Source organism: Mirounga angustirostris, unplaced genomic scaffold, assembly GCF_029215605.1.
Source record: "Mirounga angustirostris isolate CCGP_5_RB_7025 unplaced genomic scaffold, mMirAng1.0.hap1 SCAF_17, whole genome shotgun sequence".
Lineage (NCBI taxonomy): Eukaryota > Metazoa > Chordata > Mammalia > Carnivora > Phocidae > Mirounga > Mirounga angustirostris.
In genome coordinates, this window is record NW_026991725.1 from 46159031 (window position 1) to 46172575 (window position 13545).

The window sequence follows — 13545 nt, forward strand, 5'->3', positions numbered from 1 at the left end:
AGAAGCATAGTGTCCAGAATATGGGAGGTGGCTGTGTCCCTGTCCTTTATGCTACTCCAGGCTCACCTGGGGTACTGAGTCTCCCAAACTCACAAAGGGACATGACATGAGGGTGGCTTAATGTAAATGAAGGACCAGAATCCACTGCATTGGAAAACACCTGAAGGAGGTAGAAAGGATCCTCCTGCAGAAGGGAGGACAGAAGGGAATGGGAGCATCAACCTCGAGGGCCTGAAGGCTGCCGTGGGTCAGGGCAACAGGTCCAGCTGTGTGGCTCCATTATCCAGACTCAGTTCAAAAAACCCCAGGGGGTGGAAGCCACAGAGAGACTGATCACACACGGTCTGGATCCGCGCTGCCTTAGTGGGAAAGGGGCTGGATGGGTCCTGCAGGGCCTGGACAGAAGGATGGACTTTTATGTGCTTTCTGCGTGCCGAGGACTGAAATCAGGGTTCTTTCTACCTGTACTCCACCTTTGCAGAAGCCCTGGGAGGCAGGCACTTCCATGTCCACTGCATACAACGTCACACAGCTAGCTGGTGGAAGATGCGGGAATAAAGTCCCTACCTTCCAACTCCAAGGTATGTGCTTAACTGCGCCTGGACTTGGCAGAGGAACCATAAAGAAGACAGAAGCGCCAGCTGAGAGCATACTAATGACAGTAGCCAAGCTTGCTCAGCACACAGGATGGCCCGGCGGCCCCGATTCTGGGTGCTTGGCATACATCACAGCGCATTCCACGACGGCCCTTGGAGATCGTGACCTTCACGCCCATCCACGGGAGGGGAAGGTGAAGCATGGGGAATTGAAGGAACTTGTCCAAGGCCTCAGGTTAGGAGGTGGTGGCGGCGCTGGAGGGCTCGTACTTGCTACTCTGGGTCCTGCCCCCAACCTGAACGAGGGCTCAGGGGCCTTCTAGATCCCAGCATCTTCTCCGCCCCCCCTGCTCCGCTCCGGGAGTCTGAGCCACAGACAAGCCCTTTTCCCCACCACACATTCTTGCCAAAATCACAAAGTGGCAGGAGGTTTCCTGCAGCAGCTGGGCTCTGTCCCACCTGACGGCCACATGTCCTCAGACACAGACGCCAGCCACCCCACAGCTGCCCCCCCCCAGATCCCCCGCCCCTGAAGCCCGGCCCTGCCTCCCTGCCGCTTCATTCCACACCTCCAACAAGGGTGGCTATTTTGGGTGAGAAATGGGGCAGGCAGAAAAAATTTCATTCAAGCAATTAAAGAATCACTGCATTTTTCATGATTAACTTCATGTTCGCAGATTGAATGCAAAAAGCTGTTAGCCAAGCATTTCCATTTCTGTACCTGACATGAGCAATGGGAATATTTGTTCTGCCCGGGAGGATTACACCTTCCATTAATCTCCGTTTTATTGAAAGTTTAAATAACAGACAGACACAATGTGATCAATTAGCAGTGTAATTCCAAGGAGATGTCATAGTAAAATTAAATCTCGAGCACATTCGCAGCAAAGATGCCTGCAAGTTCTCTCCAGCCCCCTTCCACCACCGGAGTGTGTACATTTTAATTGAAAGTTTATTCTGCTATGTGCCTCGTCTACTAAATTTTAATTTAACATTGTAATGAGAAGGGTGTTTCTGAGCGGCTCTTCACAGACAAGTGGAGGAAGTTTTCACAAATTAAGAGAACAAGTGAATTTGTGGCACTTTCCCAGCAGCTGTGGGAGGACAGGAGACCCCACCCCCAACCTGCCCACCCACCCAATCCTTCGGAGAGGATCCTCGGGCCTGGAGAACCAGCCTAGGGAGCAGTGAACACCTGCGGCAGCTGGGGTCCCAAGAGACTGGGATCTCAGGTGAGGCCACTTGCAGGAGCAACAGGTAAAACCAGAAGGCGGGCATTCTTCTCCCCAATCCCGCTCCTGGTATTCCCCCAAGTGCCTCCTGCTGGCAAAACCCAAGGGGACACCAGCTGGCCAGGAGAGAAGAGGGTTTGCAGAGTCTGGCCTGACTTTGCTGAGGAGAGCATGGGAGGGAAGGTCTGGAGGGGAGAGGCGGGAGCTCAGAAACCAGGATAATACTTTTTAGGAACGTCACTCTGCCTCTCTGACCCTTCGCTTTTTCTGTTGTAACGTGAGGACAGTAATACCCAATTCTCGGGGGTGCAGTGAGAATCCAGCCAGATGGGGGCTGGGAGGGGGTTGGAGGGGACCATGCACAGGTGGGAAGGACTGGTCTTTTCCACTGTCTCTGAGAAAAGTCACAAGGGAGCTTGTCCAGGAGGGCGGACCCTTTTGTCTTGAAGGGTGACTCCACCGAAGAAATGATTTCATAGGTCAGAGGTCACAGGAAGGCCTTGACTGGGCTGGGAGGGGGTCTGAGGCTCAGGCTGCAGGAGGAGAAAGATGAAGGACAGAACCTGCACTGTCCCCAGCAGCAGGACCAGGGCAGAGTGAGCACCAGCCTGGCCGGTCTCATCAAAGCCAGCAGTGGATCACCCTGGGGGTCCCCAGCCTTGAGGCTCAGCACCCCCAGACTGCATCTAACCTGCTCCCCACGCACCTGTCTGGGGTTCGGAAGGCGCAGGGCCGCTAGTGGCCACTGCTGGTGAGAGGCGGTATTGCACCCCAGCCCGAAAGGAAGGGGGCCCTCCTGCCACCTGCTAGTGGGGGACCCAGGAGTCCCCAGAACAGCCACCTGCTAACACTCAGGATTTCAGCCCCTCTGCAAAGGGGAGGAAGGGGTTACATGTTTGCCTCCTGTTCCTCTCACTTCCACTCCAGCCCTGCTGCCTTCCCCCACACCTCGGACAGTGCACCAGCGACCTGGCTAGTGTCCCTCCTGCTGTCCCCCGTCCCTGCTGTCCCCCTGTCCCTGCTGCCCCTGTCCCTGATGTCCCCATCCCTGCTGTCCCCCATCCCTGCTGTCCCCATCCCTGCTATCCTCCGTCCCTGCTGCCCCTGTCCCTGCTGTCCCCATCCCTGCTGTCCCCCCGTCCCTGCTGTCTCCCTGCCCCTGCTCCCTCTGTCCCTGCTGTCCCCCGTCCCTGCTCCCTCTGTCCTTGCTGTCCCTGCTGTCCCCGTCCCTGCTGTCCCCCTCTGTCCCTGCTTCCTCTGTTCTTGCTGTCCCAGCTGTCCCCCTGTCCCTGCTCCCTCTGTCCCTGCTGTCCCCCGTCCCTGCTCCCTCTGTCCCTGCTTCCTCCATCCCTACTGTCCCCATCCCTGCTGTTCCTCTCTGTCCCTGCTGTCCCCCATCCCTGCTGCCCCCTGTCCCTGCTGTCCCCCTGTCCCTGCTGTCCCCATCCCTGCTGTCCCCCTCTGTCCCTGCTGTCTCCCTGTCCCTGCTCCCTCTGTCTCTGCTGTCCCCCTGTCCCTGCTCCCTCTGTCTCTGCTTCCTCTGTCCCTACTGTCCCCCATCCCTGCTGTCCCTCTCTGTCCCTGCTGTCCCCTTGTCCCTGCTCCCTCTGTCCCTGCTTCCTCTGTCCCTACTGTCCCCCATCCCTGCTGTCCCTCTCTGTCCCTGCTGTCCCCATCCCTGCTGTCCCCCTCTGTCCCTGCTGTCCCCATCCCTGCTCCCTCTGTCCCTGTTGTCCCCCAGCCCTGCTGTCCCCTCTGTCCCTGCTGTCTCCCTGTCCCTGCTCCCTCTGTCCCTGCTCCCTCTGTCCTTGCTCTCTCTGTCCCTGCTGTCCCCTCTGTCCTGCTTACTTCATGGTCCCTGCTCAAATGTCACCTCCTCGGGGAGGCCACCCTGGCTGCCTCCATAATGGCAACAGTTCCTGTCATGCTTACCTACTTTCTTCATTGCACGTGTTACTTGCCATTCTAGTCTCTATCTCTTCGTGTTTTCCTTCTGCGTCTCCAGAACATAAATCCTGGAGGGGAAGGGGGGCATGTCTTTACTGTTCTCCATTCCATCCACAGCACTTGTACAATATAATAGTCACTCAAAAATTGTGTGTCGCATTATTAGAGAGAAAGGATGTGATGTGACTTAATGACAGTACGGGGAAGGTTATTCCTGCATCTCTGAGCAGATTTGCTGAGTTGTGCTGTGAAGGCTTTTCTCAGCGGTGACTCGGCGACGGTGCCCGTGAGAAAGGAGCCCACCATCCGGAAATCGGGAATCCGCCAGCGTAAGGGGTCCTGCCCCATCCCTCCTGAAATGCCCCCTCTGGTCTCCAACGCCGAGGCGCGTCCCACAGCCCAGAAGGGCCCCTGGTCTGCAGTGCAAGCAGGGAGGGGGTCTCACCCACCCATCCGGAGTAGGAGAGAAGCAGAGAGGCCGTCTCCCTACCCGCCCCACCCCGGCAGAAACCAGCCACCCCCCCGGGGGACAGTCCGTGGGACGTCTGCCCGTGCCCCCTGCTCGTCACATTGTTACCCTCTCTCCGTGTGTCCGCACGGAGAAACATCTGTTAAATCCTCACGATTACGCATCTCCGACTAACTAACGAGATAACGGGGAGTCCGGGTTCCCTTTGCAGAAACTCCCTGTGCCACCAACTTGGCTACGACGGAGCTCATTCTATAAAGAAAGCTTCAGCCGCCTGGGACCCCTGTCATCAACCCCGAGCAGCGGATTCCCAGCCCGGGCGCCCCGGAAGCTAACAAGCAAGTATTTGGTAACTTGGTAACACAAGAGATTTTTGCAACACTTAAGCTGGGAGCCCAGCAAGCCTCCCTCCTGAATGTGGTGTCCGTCAGAAAAATGCTGAAGGTTGCAGCACCTTGCTTTAGAAACGGCGGTCCCAGCCGGCTTCCCCTGCTGGCAGGGTCCTGGCGGGGTGTCCTCCCATGGTGGTGCCCCAGTGCCCGGCGGGTGGGACGAGGGAAAGAAGCAGGTCTCTTCATTCCTCCTCCTTCTCCTCCTGCCTGCAGAGAGAGTCATGCCTCACAGGGGATGCACCTTCCACCCCCCTGGCCCCAGAACTTCCAGGATCTTAGATTCCTTCGGCCTCCATGGGCGAGCCTCCCAGAATTGTCCCCCAGCTCAGGAGGGTGCGCTCCCCAGGGCCCCCCACCCACCCAAGGCACCTGCCAGTCACCTCCCACCTCGCAGACCTGCCCGCTTCCCCATATCAGCCTTAATTGCTTATATTGTGCCTTGAGGGAAATGTTTCCCACGTCAAAATGCCTCAACGGGTTTGTGATTTTCTTATCAGAAATGTCACTCTGACATCGTAAATACCAACCGTGTCTCTCCAGTAAGGTGGTTTTGCTCTGGGCCTTCCTCCATCAATGATCACAGGGGGGCCTTCCAAAAGCTGGGGCCGTACACAGACCCCCTCTTGGGAAGTGCCCCGAAGACCCTGCACGGCTGGCCCCGAGGCCTCTCCCTCCAGCCCCCGCCACAAGCTTCTCATCTCCCTTCTCCCACAGCCTCCTCCCCACCCCTTCATTGTGCCAAGAATCTCCCCAGGGTCAGAGCAGACCAGACCCAGCTCCCCTTCAGAGGAACAGAGCTGTAGCCAGGATGACGAGGGTCAGGGAACGGGGAGCCTGTGTGAGTCAGGCCCCAGGCGGTCAGAGAATCCAGCTGAGATCATGGGAAGGGAGAGGCCCATCTGGAGGGGAGGCTCCCAGCACTGTGGGCCAGAACGATGGGGCAGCCAAAGCTCAGCCACAGTGGAAGGCATCACTACCCACAGACCTAATGGGGCAGAGGGAGGAAATGGGATTACAGAAACCCATCAGACTGAGCACGGAAGGATCCAGCAACTTCCAGGGAGGGTCTGAGGAAGCCACACCCCATCCTCACTCCCCATGCCCTCCAATCTTCTCTTGGTGCTTGCTGGCCAAACCCAATGTTCCCTAGTCAGCAAGGAGCCCCCTGGCTGGTGTCCCCCATCTGGGTCGGCCTCCCGGGGCACAGAACGGGGCAGAGAAGGGCAGAGTTCAGGTCTAGGGTGTAGGGCCGGGTACCGCGGGAACCCAGAATAGCGAGCACAGGCAAGGTCTGGTTATAAATACCTACTCTCCTGCCCCCACCTCACCTTCCCTGAGACTTCGTGCCCACCCCACCCCCCATCCTGCCTTGTCCGTCTGTCCCAGCTCAAGCCCGCAAGGCCACCGGCGAACCTGAGAATTCGGAATCCTCCTGTCCTCTCTCCTTCCTCTTACGAAGTCTGTTCTCCTGACAGATCCTCTCGTTCCCTCCAGCGCACTTTGCACCTGAGTCCTGGTCCACAGCAGCCTGGCAGAGCCTGGAGCCAAAAGCAGCATAGGGGAGACTCTCCTAAAACCCAGGATCTCGGGGCCCCAGATGGGCACCGGGTCTCACGATACCCCCTCTGCCATCGACCCAGGGCCCGGAAGCATGGGCTTTCTCTACGGATTCTGAATCTAGGACGGCCACATGCTTCCCTCCTGTGGGGTTACCCCCGGCATGCCTACGTACCGCTCAAATGACCCTTCTTCTAAAACACATGCAGCGAGAGGAGTTGTGAGGCTAGAAGGAGCTGTCGTGGTTCCCCTGTGGTGAGCGGGTTGGTGCCAAGCCGGGCACAACAGCCTTAAACACAGACATCCAGAAACATCCACCGAAGGAGCTGAGCCCTGCAGAAACCCCAGCGCTGACACCTCATCTTGTCGTGTGCATGGTTCCCACGCTGAACTCCCTCCTCCTTCCTGCTTGCTACAGGGCGCGTTCCTTACGGCTGGAGTCCCACGGGGTTGCCTATGAAAAATAAGCCTCCAAATCCGCAGCCTTGCATGACAGCTAACAAGCTCCGTGGCCAGGAAATGCGACGGAGTGAAGGCCCAATTACAGCGGAGGAGAGCCTCCTACAAAGGGCTTAAACGCGCTAACAAGCCATTTTGGAAGGGCAGGGAGCCCCTAATGGCCTGCCCGCTCTCAGAAACACAGCTCTGAGCTGCAGCTTGATGTTTGTTGGGAATCTGTCTTGTTCATCAGTCTCATTGACAAAAAAAAAAAAGAGGAGGGGGTAGACCTCGCTGGGCAAGGAAGCAATTTCTGCAAAGCAGTTTTGGATGGCTTCTCATCCCCACGCTCAATACTTTCCATGGCTCTCCACTGCCCACAGAATAAAGGACATGCTTCCCCCTGCCCAATGACCAGAAAGCTCCTCTTCCCTGTCCCTGGGCCTCTCCGAGGGCAGTCTGTGACTCACGGGCACCACAATGGACACCCCAATGGCCTGGGCACTTGCTTCGAAGGCAGATGTGTGTGCCCGCTCCCAAGTTCCTGAATTGGAATCTTGGAGCGGGGTGGGGGGCTGGATCTTGGAGTTTAACCGGCTTCCCTGGGGGATTCTCAGCACAATCATTCATTCACTGGCCCATGCATCCAATCAGGAAGCAGGCAGCAAGCAGTTTACTCTGCACCAGGCCCCGTGCTGGGGGCTGGTGGGAGGAGGGGCAGAAGGCGCTCACCCTCTGCTCCCCTGGGAAGCTCCTGGGGAAGGCCGTGGATCACGCGGGTGAGCACAGGTGGCCACGCACGTGATTAGTGGGGTTGGTGCAGCCGGAGTGAACGCATAGGGCCTGGGAAAGCAGCACCATGGGGCTGAAAGCCGCCCAAGTCCAGCCAGGCTCCTGTGGGCTGCACCCGGATGGTGTGGCCCTGGGCAGGTCTCCAAGCCTCTGTCACCCTCTATAAAAGTGGCTGATCAGGGCGCCTGGGTGGCTCAGTCGGTTAAGCGACTGCCTTCGGCTCAGGTCATGATCCTGGAGTCCCGGGATCAAGTCCCGCATCGGGCTCCCTGCTCGGCGGGGAGTCTGCTTCTCCCTCTGACCCTCCCCCCTCTCGTGCTCTCTGTCTCTCATTCTCTCTCTCGCAAATAAATAAATAAAATCTTAAAAAAAAAAAAAAGTGGCTGATCATACAGACCTCCTACCTCGGACCTGCCTTCCCCAAACCCAAACTCGACCCAGCTCCCCTCGGCAGGTGCACGCAGCCCTCGGCCGTGGAATAAACTTCCCAGGGGAGTAAAACAGTTTAAAAAAAAAAAAATTGGCCCATCCTCTGGATGACTTCTACTCTTCTGTGCCAGAACATTCCATCCAGCGGTCCACATGCCTGACTGAGGCAGCCAGCAGCCGGCGGCTCTGCTGGGAGAGCTGGACAAAGCTGCGGGGCCTCCAGCCCGAGAAGCACGGTATCTTCATGTCCAGCATCGTGCAGATCGGTCCAGCATCTCTGCAGCTGGTCTGTGCTTCAGCCTCGCCTGGAAGCCTGAGCGGGACCCTTGGGGGCTGAGGGGTCAGGAGGCGTCCCCTTTCCTCGCCTCGTCTCCAGCCGACATTTGCTGAGCCTCTGCTGTGTGTCAGGCCCCCCCCCCAGGGGAGCCCCAAAGCCAGGCCCAGAAGAAGGACATCCACTGTGGGGCAGAGGCCTCAGCGCGCATTACTCCCCCTGGGGCTCGAGGGGTGAGGGGGCCGGTCTGGGCAAGGTGAGGCCGTGAGCAGAGTGTCCCCTGCTGAGGCCAGCAGAGCCTGCTGAGCCGTGACCCTTCCCCATTCAGGGGCAGGCAGGGCAGGGGCCACGTGAGCCCCCTCCCCTCCCGTCACAGAAGGAAGGGGAAAGATGCAGGGTCCCCGGCTGGGCCTTGCCAGGCCACCACCCAGAGGGGCTTAATGGTGGGGAACAGCAGAGAGGTGCAGGATAGCTGGCTGGCAGGGGTTCCTTCAGCCCAACACGCTCCTGCATTGTGCTTAGATCCACAGAAGCATAAAACAGGCAATTCGGACTTGACCTCAGAGGTCACTCCTCTACGCACAGGCAAGTAAAGATCTGGCCTGGCAGAAGTAGCAATCCCATAAATTTGCTTAACGTTATCTAGTTACGCTTCGTTTCCTTTGCCTGGTGCCTGTGGATGTAATCAGTGTTCACACTCACGCCTGTGATTACCCAAAGTAATGCGCTGTGGGACGTGGTGGAAACCACGCACCCCGCCGCCGGCCGGGGCTCTTCGCCCGAATCTTCGGGAGCCCATGTGGCCAGAGCCTCTGGGTTTGAGGCTCGGGGAAGCAAGACCCTGGTCCCTCAGCAGGAGAATGAGCTGCCCTGAGTAACCGCAGGGAGGCGGAGGGGGGAGGCGGAGGTAACGGGCAGTCACACGGGCTCCGCAGAGCACAAGGGAGCTGCCAGGAAGCGGCTGGGCTCGGCTCCAAACACAGATGCCGCGTCCGGTGGAAGGCAAGCAGCACCGGAAGCAAGCTTGACCCAGAAAGAGAAAAAGGACTCTGAGTGGAGGGAAAAAGGCCCCAAACTTGGCCATCGATCCTTCTTGCGCAAATGGAGAACCAGCCAGGCTCGGGGACCCAAAGAGAGGGACGGGGGTGCTGGGGATGGGCTTCGGGACCACGTGCTACGCAGCCCCGTGGAACTTGGGGCACGTGGTGGATTGGCATCTGACTCACGTCTGGAAATCTAAAGGGCAGAACGTGGCTGAGGGGGCCTGTGGCTGCACCATCGAGCAGCAAACAGCTCAGCGTGGTCTTAGAGGAGCTTCCCCAAGAGGGCTGCCCAGCGGGGCAACAGAGCCCCAGAAGGCAGTCTGTGGTGGAGAACATCACTGGGAATCAGAGGCCAAGGGAGCGCCGTAACTGCCCGCCAGGGAGGGGCTGGTGAGGGAGCCCCCAGAGCTGGGATGGTGGAGACATGCAGAATTACAGGTCCCCATCGCTCACTCCTTTGCTTGGATGGTGCGCTCTCTCCCTGGCCATACCTCGTGCTCAGCACAGTCCCCATCACGCCCCTCGGCTCCGGGCCGGGCAGTGACTCGCTCTGACCACAGGTGTGCCAACGGAGCGGGACAGCAAAGGCGCTTGCCTGGTTAGGCCTGCACGCCTGACCCCCCAGTGACCCACCGCAGGAAGAACATGCTCGGGCGTCCCCGGAACCCAGGCCTGGGCTCCAGGATGGCTATGGGGGAGCCGTGAACCAAACCCACAGCCTGCAGCTGACCCACCAACCAAGCACGGTCTCGATGAGCAGACCCACCCGCACCTGCAGACCCTGACGCTGGGTTTAGGCCACTGAGCGTTGGCGCCGTTTGTCATGCAGTCATAGCCCACGGAGGTCGATGGCACCCAGGAGAGGAAGGGTCGGCAGTGAACCAACACCAATGGGAATATCGCCAGATGCCCCCGCGACGCAGACCGTTCCTGCCCTCTGACCTCTCTCGTGCCCCGGCCACACCTCCTGACCCACACTCAGGGGCCTCACCGGCTCATGGATGAGAAGGGGAGGAGGGGGATGCTGGTGAGGTTTACGGGTCAGCTTGGCTAGGCCTCAATCCCGAGTGATCCAAATACTCACCGAGGGGGTGCCTAGGGGGCTGAAGATGTGCGGACGCGACTGAGGCCCACAGTCGGTTGGCTAGATAATCCGAGGGGCCTGGTTCTCTCGGGTGAGAGCCTTCGCCACAGGCCGAGCCTTCCACCAGCACAGAGCAGAGTGCTCAGGCCGGCCAGCCCCCTGCCCTCCCCGGGGCCTGCCCTGCGGCTTCCGGCCCTGCCCAGCCGGCCCCACAACCATGGAACCTCCCAGTACGGTCTCCCGCCGGCAGGGTCTCTCCAACCGCGCGCGCTATCTGGCACAGATTTTGCTCCTGGAAGCGGGTGTTGCTGTAACAGATACCCAAAACCACGGAGGTGGCTTTGGGAACTGCTCGGGAAATGAGGGACTGCAGGAAAGGGGGTCTCTGTTCTATGATGGCAGACAGCGCAGCCGACGGGAGTCCTACCGTCCTGTGCTGACAGAGCTGTGAGCAACGAGCTTGCATGTTTAGCTGAGATTGCAGGCCCAGCGCTGGAGGCGTGGCCTGGTTTCCTCTGGCTGCTCATAGGAAAACGCAAGATCCAAGAGAGAAATCGAGGAGAGAACCGGTGAGAGAAGTGATGGGGGGAAATCTCAGCCTGCTCACGTCGCAAAAAAGACGCCAGACACGAGGCGCTCGCCGCCGGGAAAGCGTGCGTTGGAGAGGAGGCGTGAGAGTGGGCGGAGGTCGGAGTGACGCCCGGGCAGCCTCTAGAGACTGCAGAAGACGAGGAGATAGCTCTCCCCCAGAGCCCACACCTGCCACACGGTCCTGCCGGCCCATCTCAGACCTCCGAACTGTCAGATAGCAAGTGCGCGTTGTTCCGGGCCGCTATGTTCTAGTGAATTGTGACAGAAGCGACTGGAAACTAAGATGGAGGGTAGAGAGAAAAATCTGCCGAGACCCCCGGGCTCTTCACTCCCTGCACTCTCTCCATCTTCCCTCTGGGCGGTGCTTTCAACCTCTACGGCCCCTCCCCCGCCCCCCACCCTGAGCCTCTGGAGCTGCATCCCCCGTGGCGGACGTAGGTGTGTACGTAGAACGAGAGACTGACTTCTCTGGACCTCGGTTTCTTTATGACAAGGATCATAATGCCCAGCTCATGGGGCTTTAGTGAAGGTCAAAGAGAACACTGGACAAGTGGCAAATCCTCAATAAACAGTATCCATCATCCTCATCATTGTGATTAATGTGGCAACCAGCTGGGCCCACGCCCTGCACCTGAACCTGCACCTGCACCCACCTCCTGCACCTGCACCTGCATTTGCATCTGCACCTGCACGTGCAGTGTCATGGCCACCTCTGCCCCTGCTGCGCTTCCAGCCCCTGCCCCCCCGCCCCAGCAACCACGGGGACTTCCCTCCTGAGAGCCTGATGGCCACAAACAGTTAATGTAATTATTGCATTGGACCCAAACTTGCAATCGCCTCCTCTCTCTAATCACTTTGAAAGTGTTTCAGATTCCTTTGCTACGTGACTGAAATCAAAGTGGGACCCGTGAAGGCAGAGAGCCTGGCTGCCAGCACGAGGTGGGAGACGCAGAACAGTCAGGTGCTGATGGGGAGAAATTACATCTTTCTTAAATCCTTTTACCCTGTAATTACCAGGCACAGCCACGTGGGTTAACAGCAAAAATAACTTGCACATAAAGACATCATGTACAGAATCCTGGTTTGCATCCTCATGGAAGCCCCTCGGGCAGAAGCTCCGATGCAGTCCCCACCCCGGGTGTCTGCACGGTGCGTCCCACCTTCCTCACCAGCTGTCTGAGGACTCCACGGTCCCCAGGGTCATGGGGAGGCTGAGCTCTGCCGCATCCTGGCATCCTGCATCCTCTGTCCCCTCTTGCTCGCTAGCTCCTCCCTCTCACCCTTTCCTGGCCTGCCTCCCTGCCGCCTCTCAGCCTCCACCCTCAGCCTCCCTTGCATACATCCCTTCTCCTCCCTGGACCCTGACACTGGCCTCCCTGGGGTCCTGCCTCCTCCCCTCCACCCTCGTTCCCTATCCCTCCCTCATGTCCTCACGCCCACCCTTCCGGAGGTCTCGTCCACCCCAAGTATGAGTGTCAGCTGAAGCCCATGGCGGGAGCAGCTGAACCTTACAAAGCCAGAAGCTCGTTGGCGAAGGTCCCATCCAGACGAATTCCAAACCCTCATTCCCCGACTTGTTAACAGCTTTGACTTTGGGCCTCGGTCTCCACTGCTCTGGGAGACTAGCATGCCCTCGGCCCCCGGTTGTTGAGGCAATTACATGCCGAGGCTGAGAGAAGCGCCCAGCAGAGTCCCGGCGCACAGTAGGGGTATCACAGAGGCTGGGTCTCCCCCTTCCCGCTGGCCGCCCCCCACCGTTCCCTAACCCCGACCAGGAAATCCACGCTATCTCAGGCATCTGTGGTTTCGTTCATCTGCCCACCCTCCATTTATGCATAATCTCCGTATGCTCGTTGGGATGAAGCGATGGCTTCGATGACTGGCCCGCAGCTGGGGGGTCTGAGCACGTCTGTCTGGGTGAGCGGCACCGCGGCCGGGCCACAGCGCCTGCCACAGAGAAGGTGGAGGCTCGTGTTTATGGCTCGATCCGCTAAGAAACAGACCCACGAGTCTGTTTTTCCCTAAAAAGTGTTTATATGCTATTCACAGTGGAAACCCATATACCCAGAGTTGGAGAAGGAAATGTCTGTGGTTCTTGCTTTTTTCTTTCTTTTGAGAAAAAAAGTCGTTTTGATGTAAGCGCTTCTCACCTGCACGTGGCACCTCGGCCTTCCCGGACCCGCTCTGTGCGCTCCCAGCCCCTCCCCTGCCCGGGTTTCCCTCCCGCTGTCCACGGAATTTCCCTGTCCTTCCTGTCCTCCCACATCATGGGTCCCGGGCCCACATCCCTGCATCTGCCACCTCCCCTAAGTATCTGTGCCATTGGGCGTCTAAGGGTCTTTTTTCTTAATTGCGGTAAAATACGCATCACACAAAATGTACCATCTTCACTGTCTGTACGTGTTCAGTTCTGGGGCCCCGAGCACATTCCCCTTGTGCAGCCGGCACCGCGGTCCGTCTCCAGGACCTTCCATCTTCCCAGACGGACGCTCTGTCCCCATTCCACCCTGACTCCCAGCCCCCCAGGCCCCCGGCATCCAGACACCTCCGTCCCCTCTCTGTCTCTACGAATGTGGCCACGCTAGGTTCCTCATCGAAGTGGAATCACACAGTATTTGTCCTTTTCTGGGACTGGCTTGTTTCACTCGGCGTAATGCCCTCCAGGTTCATCCGCGCTGTGGCAGGTATCAGAATGCCCTTC

The 13545-nt window shown here is 58.6% G+C and overlaps 1 long non-coding RNA gene across 3 annotated transcripts; it reads right to left on the bottom strand.

Moving 5' to 3' along the window:
• Window positions 1–1164: 1164 nt before the first annotated feature.
• Window positions 1165–10673, bottom strand: LOC123854649 (uncharacterized). 3 transcript variants are annotated; one of them, XR_006793348.3, is made up of 7 exons: window positions 10254–10673; window positions 6369–6647; window positions 6050–6174; window positions 5164–5621; window positions 4699–4843; window positions 3761–3843; window positions 1165–2361 (listed from the first exon to the last, which is right to left on the bottom strand). It is a non-coding gene; the product is annotated as an uncharacterized LOC123854649 (long non-coding RNA). The 3 variants fall into 3 exon arrangements; XR_006793349.3 differs by lacking the exon at window positions 5164–5621 and having other exon boundaries at window positions 1171–2361; window positions 10254–10642; XR_010408515.1 differs by lacking the exon at window positions 5164–5621 and having other exon boundaries at window positions 1173–2361; window positions 6369–6526; window positions 10254–10638.
• Window positions 10674–13545: the final 2872 nt, after the last annotated feature.